At 29.2% G+C, this 6,335-nt stretch overlaps 2 long non-coding RNA genes across 2 annotated transcripts; both read right to left on the bottom strand.

Annotated features, from left to right (window-relative positions):
• Positions 1–1,203: 1,203 nt before the first annotated feature.
• LOC111630446 lies at positions 1,204–3,650 on the bottom strand. Its single transcript, XR_002757528.1, has 3 exons — positions 2,965–3,650; positions 2,699–2,803; positions 1,204–1,318 (listed from the first exon to the last, which is right to left on the bottom strand). It is a non-coding gene; the product is annotated as an uncharacterized LOC111630446 (long non-coding RNA).
• A 1,941-nt stretch (positions 3,651–5,591) lies between these two features.
• Positions 5,592–5,888, bottom strand: LOC111630445. The gene is made up of 2 exons (XR_002757527.1): positions 5,729–5,888; positions 5,592–5,650 (listed from the first exon to the last, which is right to left on the bottom strand). It is a non-coding gene; the product is annotated as an uncharacterized LOC111630445 (long non-coding RNA).
• Positions 5,889–6,335: the final 447 nt, after the last annotated feature.

Below are 6,335 nucleotides of genomic sequence, written 5' to 3'. Positions count from 1 at the left end.
ACTCCCACTTGGCATAGTATCTCCTTGAGTAGAAATTCCTGAAATTCTTGATGGATCTGTTGGATTGGTCAAGATAGACCAATTGCATGGTCATCAAGTTTCTCTGATTTCCATCTTGATTTCTTTCTGAGAAGCTCATAAAGCACAAAGTATATACAAAAGAAGACAATTAGCATGGAAAAATTATAGATAGAATTGTCCAGAGGTATTAATAAATATCTGGATACAAATGGAGTAAAGACTTCTTATTCCAAGTGCAACAAAGGAAACACATATGGAAGTTTACTAATAAGCCATCATGATCTCAAAGGTTTTGAAAAAAGTTTTTGAATTAACAATGTGTAGTTAACTATTTTCAGATATCTGTTATAGTTTTTCTCTACTGTATTGAGTTTCTTTTTAATCAGATGAATAAATTGTGGACATCCTCTATAAGATAAATGGGACTTTTTTCTATTTAACCTGCATATATTGTATGATTGTATTTGTACTACAAAATACATGTATAAATTTAGAATTATATTGAAATTTAAATTCTTATGAAAGTTTCCCAATTGTGAATTCAATCCAAATGCTTTTCTCAATTATAAAATAAAAACAAACAGGAAACAGATTTGTATAAGTAATTTCCAAAGTTTTATTTTTTGAACTTNTACATCTGAAAAATTTAATATATATAAATTAGGCTAATTTAACTTTTAAACTTTATTTATACAGGTCGGGGGCGAACCTATGATACACGTACCAAAACTGGCACATAGGGACAAATCATCCTATCATTCTTTTTTCATTCAGCTTCTTTACATTTAGTCTAATTAAAGTATATTCGTTTCATTTTCATGAATATTGTTTTTCGAAGTCAAAGTACCTCATGCATAAACATTTTTAAAGATAAGGAGGCCTGTGCTTTCTATATAGCACAGGCCTCCTTAATTCAAAGGATTCAAAAAGGTTCGCCATCCCTAATATAGACCAGTATTATTCGTAAAATACAAAATTTTTTAAACGTTTCGAATACTATCATATTCGTTTTAAAATAAAAAAAAAATATGACAATATTCGAATTAATTAATTTTTACAGGTGTAGATGTACATATATTCTCTATTATTTAAACTTCTTTCGCATAAAGCGAAAAATAATCAAATAATCCATAAATTTAATTACATTTATATTTTAATACCAATAAATTGAAATATATTTACCTCAACTTTTATGTAGTTTTAGTTTTACTTGAGTTATTAATTTGATAACGTACAGTTCATTGCAGTTTTCTTTTTTCAGATTCCGGTATTACATGTACAGTAAGTAACACGTGCTCTTTAAAACAAACATACATATTACAAACATAATTCATATATCATTACGTTATAAGAATTACTATTATAGTAATTTTTAAATACTGGAAAATTCACTGTGACTACCAAATTGACGTAGGCTATTTGAACAATGTTGATTTCGATATCTAAAAAGAAATGCTTTCAATGTGCCCTTGAAAATTTTATTTGTAAGATATAAAACAAAGTTATCGAAAGTAGTGATCTGAAGAAATCTAATCAGATCTACATGTTATATTCTATATTTTACAAGATAATCGTACAATTTTCGCATAACTTCCTATAAAACTGCTTTAGCGATTCTATAAACACGTAAATATCATTTGGATGAAAATGAGTTAATGGAAAGAACTATGCTCATATTGAAGTTTACTGAACTATATACTGTATGACGATAAAAATTTTCAAATTTGCGATTTACTGAAACTATATTATGTTTTATTTAGCACGGGGATGAAACTCTGCGACCTGGTGAAATATAAAACGATAAGGTTTATAACAGTAAAATTAAATGTTTTCCGTTCTCTTTTTCAATAAAGACATCTGTATAAGTACAATTTGTACAGTATTTATTATCGGTGCATATGTACCAGTACAATTCTGCAACAGTCTTACTTGTTAGAAGTTTCCCTCTGAATTAGGATGTGGCCTTCCCATCTCAGATATAGTACAAATAAAATGGTATAATCCATTCAATTTGTATGTATAAATTTCAAACCTCCTGCACGTATAAAAAAAATTATAACGAAGTATAACAATTTCCAGACATACTATCGCTAGGAGTAGACAAGCGCTGATCAATATAGCTCGTGGAAAGTTTCATTCCTAAACTATTAGGGAAGAAAGGAATATTTTACTAAAACGTTTATTTCAAACGTATAAAACGTAAAATGTTTATCTTAAACAATTGATGACTTTAGAAATTTTATGTTTTGTTTCGTTTATTCTGCTAAATTTTCCAATTAAATCTTACAAAAATTTATTAATCCTTTTTAATGTTTAAATGCCTAACATTTAATAGAAATGAATTATTGTTCGCAAATTAAATATATTAAATGGCCTTTCAATTTCTTCGTTTTAGATAGTGAATTTTATTACATATATATTTTTTTATCTCTTAAAAATAATTATGAATTTTTCGATACATTAAAATGAAATAACAATAACATGGATTCTAAGGTTTAAATTTCTTTTACACGAAATAATGCGTAATGAAATTTCTTTAAAAAATACAGCATAATAAAAATATAAAATGATTTAATTATTCATATAAAGTTATCTAATTTGGTTTATATTAAAACAAATATAAGTAAAAAACAATCATACTAATATTAATACGGATTAATTGAATTAACTCTTTTACCTTAATTCTTGGAAATTATTTACGCCCATATAATCAAATTTTCATATGTTTTTGTCATTAATTATTTTCACTAAAAGCTTTCTACCAACAGAAGTATCGATCACCCTTAAAAATTAAGATAAAATTAGCCTCAAATTTTGATTACGATTCTAATAAAACATTTAGTAATTCAGTGGAACTCCGATTATCCGGATTTCCGGTTTATCAGGAATAAGAAAGATAGACATACGAAAAACCTATATACGCGAAAAAATCAAAGTACTAACTTGTAAGTACTAGCCTACATTCTTGCCTGAGTATAATGTTGCAACTGTAATACTGTTTTCCCTTGGCCCAATGCCAATTTTGAACAACTGCGACTTTATAAACGAGGATCTGGTAACAAAAATAAATACAATATAGTATTTCACAATTGCTTCGGTTCAAATTAGTCCTTTGGTTTCCCTACGAAGAACTGAGCCATATTACAGATTGATCTTGAAAAAGACAATAAAGAGAAATTCTACCTTACACAAATAGTCAGAAAACTTATGTGCGCGTACTGTACCCGCTGATAGAAAACAACGAACTGATACTGTATGTAGATGTCTTTTGCTCAATACTGTTAATATTGTTGTAAAAGTATATATAATGTGCAAGTACTGTACTGTACAGTAAATCTAAACTGTTATTTATGTCGTTAACGAATTTTCCGGATTGGACCCTGTCCCGTTTGAGCCGGATAAACGGGGTTTCACTGTACTTATTTCTTAAATTTTTAACAATTTTTTAATGTCGGCTTTGTTTTTTGCATTGTCCATTATAGAATGGCTTACTAACTAAATGTGATAAATAAATGATAAATAAATTTATCACTAAATGTGATAAATAAATTAGCTTGTCGCCAATTTATTAATGTAAATCGTTAGAAATAAGTTATCAACTAATTAATAAGAATGCACAAATAAACGTAAACAAGGCACCAGTTTTTATGAATATTAATTTAAAGAAAACTTTTAAGCGAAATACTGATATGTTAAACGAGCAATTATTTATTGACATCGTCACAATGCCGGGCTGCAATTTTTAATCATATTTTTAATTTAAAATATATGCTCTCCACCTCAAATTAGCCCTGTAAATCATACTTTTCCTTTAACGATAGAGTTGTGTCGGTCATCTAACACCTTTCAGGAAAAAATTTTTGAATTGATTTTTTTTCAAATTGCAGCCTAATAATGTATACAGTCACGCAAGTTTGTTAAAATTCGTGGCATATAAAAGCAGAAAGTCACGAATCAGGTTGGAGATGTCTGCCTCAAAATGGCACAAAAAATTGTATGGTATGCAATAATCATACTATTTTATATTATTCTGAATATGCATAAAAATAAATTAATACTTGTATCACTAGAACATCGCGCGACTTTGCCGTATAGCGACAGAACTGAAGCGGAGCCAGAAGGAAAAAGCAATCCCTGTACCTGTTAGGCACAGAAGAGACATCGTACCTCCAGGTCACGGGAGACTTTGCCTCTTAGCGGACTCCTTTTGCCATTATTTTTTGAACAAATGAAAGGCATAGACTGTTTATTTATTAATAAAAAGCCATCTTAAAGACTTCATTTTCTGTTAGTAAAAATAACATTATTTAATTTTATAAGCATAGGAACCACTACAGGTCGGAAAGTCTCCAGTTCCTCTCCCTTCTCGACGGCCCTGACAATAGCCATTACGAAGGATAATAAAAGAATATTTGAATAATTCCTAACTTTTAAAAAGAAGCAACACTACGTCTACTCTCGGCAGAAAGGAATAAGCGAAAAATTTAAATTAATATTAAAAAAAAACAAATATAAAAATCTCCATCAAACTTTAAAAAATAATATTTTTGTATCGTAATTTCGAATTTTTTAACTTTTGACACGATGGAAGCCATTTCTCAGCTGTCGATGTACAGACAGCTGAGAAAACAATGGACTGTTGGAATTATAGTAAATATAGCAAATTAAATAAAACTAGATTATTGAAAAAGCAAGAAATATATACTGCATTCAGAATAATTTCTAATATCGATGATTATAAAATTTTATGAATTCATACAACTTACCATTAATACAATTGTTTTTCAGACGAAACATTATTACTTAATATGTTTTTTATTCTTAAAAAAGTCGTAGAAATCGTAACTCATATATTATGTTATTTATTTTGGTCTTAATACTTTTTACGGATACGCTTTGGAAATAGTTTTTCTTAATGGATATGAATTAAGTAGTTTACTTCCACTTCAATTTTGATAGCATTATTTTTTCAGAAATACTCTTTTACTGTTGTAACTCACGTTTTTAATGTCATACTTAAAAAAATCCAGCAACGAATTGTTTAACTTTTCCGGCAAGAATTAAAAATTGTTGCAGCGCCATATGTTATGAGATTTTGTTTTAAAACATGTTTTTATATTATTAATTATTAAAAATTGGCAAAGCTTAATATGGATGGTAGAGATGAAGTTCATTAAGAATCCCTCTAACACTCAAACCTTCATGCAAAATTTCAGAAATTTTCGACAAAAGACACGGGAGTTATTAAGCTTTGAAGTGTGTGAACAAAATCGTGCCTCCCCCCACACACACATCCATACATAAAAAAAATAAACTCGAATTTTTTTGCATTTCTCGACGTTTCAAGGTCTCGAGTCCAAAAATGTAAAACTCTTGGGGATGGTCATTTTTTTACCGATCGCCATACTTTTCCTGTTATGTATAACAGAGATAGAAAAATAAAAATTAAACTAAGTTTTTGGTAATTATTTAAAAAACTTGATCAATTTTTACTCACCGTTACGTAAAGTTTTTTAAGAAACTTTTCTGTGTTTTTGAGATTTTTATAGGCGTTGACACTTCTCTCTTTTCGCGCCTTTTCCAAAACTGCTGCGTTACTCTGAAGTCCGTTTAGAGCGTACACGGCATCCTGAATATTCCGGTTATAATTTTAAATTATTGCTATTACTTCTTAAAGTGTTTATTTATTAAATAAAATTATAAATACCTCGTAAGTTAGCTTTGTTATCGTAGAAAGACTACGTTTATCGGCAGAGGTACCCGAGTCCATTGCCTGTTTTACTATTTTCCAAAAGATCCTCATAGCGGTTCTTGATGTTTATATATACGCTGTTTAGAAACGATAAGCACCCACGTTGTTCCGCGCAACGGGAGTGCACCAGCGCCACCTAATAAATATTTATAAAAAGAAAAATAATTTACAGTATTAGAAATCCGTAAATATGTTGATTGCAGAAGATCAGAAACGATAAAAATTCTTTAAATAGTAATTTATTCTGTAAATTATAAATAATTGCGCGATAAATCTGTAACATAAATAATAAAGGACATATTTTATTTAATACCGGTATATGATTTTTTAAACTCTCTCTCCAAGGACTTTAAACTACAAGGATAGCCAGATCCCGTATACAAGTCGACCCCCCTATAACACTGTTAATAATTCCGTTTTATATGAATTCCATGTTGTACGAGTCACTTAGATTTTACAAATACGTGAGCCGTTCACAGCCCGGCATACGTATTTGTAAAATCTAAGTGACTCGTACAACATGGAATTCATATAAAACGGAATTATCAACAGTGTTATAGGG

The sequence above is a fragment of the Centruroides sculpturatus genome, unplaced genomic scaffold, assembly GCF_000671375.1.
Source record: "Centruroides sculpturatus isolate CEXI.00-Female unplaced genomic scaffold, Cexi_2.0 scaffold383, whole genome shotgun sequence".
Classification (NCBI taxonomy): Eukaryota; Metazoa; Arthropoda; class Arachnida; order Scorpiones; family Buthidae; genus Centruroides; species Centruroides sculpturatus.
The sequence above is the reverse complement of the archived record's forward strand: the minus strand, read 5'-3'. Positions and strand labels throughout refer to the sequence as shown.